This window comes from Sinocyclocheilus anshuiensis, unplaced genomic scaffold, assembly GCF_001515605.1.
Source record: "Sinocyclocheilus anshuiensis isolate Anshui unplaced genomic scaffold, SAMN03320099.WGS_v1.1 scaffold3256, whole genome shotgun sequence".
Classification (NCBI taxonomy): domain Eukaryota; kingdom Metazoa; phylum Chordata; class Actinopteri; order Cypriniformes; family Cyprinidae; genus Sinocyclocheilus; species Sinocyclocheilus anshuiensis.
Genome location: NW_015552819.1, coordinates 41,575 through 43,366, shown reverse-complemented (window position 1 = coordinate 43,366; position 1,792 = coordinate 41,575).

The following is a 1,792-nucleotide window of genomic DNA, read 5'->3' as shown; positions in this document are numbered from 1 at the left end:
CTACTGGTGTTTTTTGTCAGGTGTTTTTTTTTTTATTATATGATGTCATTGCCTTGCTATCTTGCCGCCAGCCAATCGCTGCATTTCTGATCGTGGTTTTGAGTATCGATACATCTGCCCTTTACGGGGAACACGACAACACGCACTAATCTTAGACAACTTAAAGGGGTCATATGACGTTGCTAAAAAGAACATTATGTTGTGTATTTGGTGTAATGCAATGTGTTTATAGGGCTCCAGACTGTGACCATTTTTTCTGCCGGTGCGACTAATTTTTGTGAGCGGTCGCACTGGCGCGACCACCGCGTTGTCCAGCTCATAAGCGCTGCCATTTCTGTTACATTTGAGAAACATCAAACGGCAAGCGAAACTAAACCGAGCTACGTTTCAGCTGCCCGGCGTGGACCGTTTATCAGCTCGGACCGCGACGCAAACAAACTTGTCCGAGCTCAGAACAGCTTTACTCAGGAGCCATTTCGCGATTCGCGACACTGTTACTGCACAGATGCAACAGTGCTGCGATATTCAGTGAGAAGTGTTTGCGCACAATGAAAACAAACTTTTCTTCAATTTGCTACTAAATCACACAATCACTGAAGTTGGTCAGTTCCATATACTAGAAGAATAATGGTACATTTAATAAGAGTGGAATATATAAATTTTCTGTATAAACAATAAAACAAAAGAAAAACAAGAAATGAACATGAACTATTATTAGTAACTGCACTTGCAAAACAATAGTACTTTTATGATTAAATGATCTATATTTTAATACTCCCACACACCACCCCCAGCGCTACCAAATCTGCTCCTGGCGCCACCATCTGTGGAACTTAGTGGCGCTGGCGCCATTGCTCTCAAGTGTTAGTCTGGAGCCCTGTGTTTGTGCGGTTTAAGGTTAAAAAAACACATTATTTTCCACCTTGCGGCAACCACATGTGACGACCCCGGGCTGGACTCTGCTTCGTCCACGGTGAAAGCCGATCTGGCGATCCACAGCGCGAAGTTGATGTATTTCCTCAGCGACCAGAACGGATCAGCTCTAGGCATGACCAAGTTGATATCGGCCTCTTTTGGAAGGCCAAACAAAGTAGTTTCGCTTTCACAACGAAACACACAGCATCTCCACAACAGCGGCAACAACAATACTACAGCGAGAATAAAAGTTAAGCCTTCTTTCTTGGCGTGAACATTTGGGAGGTGTTATGCAAATCTTCCCACACAGTGACGTAGACATGTGGGGGCGTACTTAAACGAGGCGTTTTAGGAGGGCATGGACAAGTCTTTGCAACTTTACAGATCTTCTTTATGCACCAAGAGGAAAAATTGAAATCGCATCATATGACCCCTTTAATCCAGAAATGTTAATCAAATCCGCAAATTCGTTTGAAGAACCAAATTAGCCAGAGATCAGTTATCTATACATCTGGCATCTTTCAAATCATCTCAGATGTATTAAGCGAGGTACGAAGAACGGGCCCCTGGACTTGCTGAGATTAGAACAGGATTAATGTACCCCCTTGGTGCCATGATTCTTTCACCAACAAAATGTAAAAAGGAAATCTACAGAAGTAACCCTGCAATGTCATTCGTATTTGGAAAAAAAAACAACACATTTTTTTGGGGGTGGAAACGTTACCTTTATCACTTCCCATAGCTGATAATCCCTCTTTACCTTCCATACTAGATAAAGGTTTTAATCAGTGGAGAGATGCAGGTATCCATGCAGTAGAGTAGATGATCTTTTAAGATGGTACTTTTGCCTACTTTAAAAAAATAAATAAAATAAATT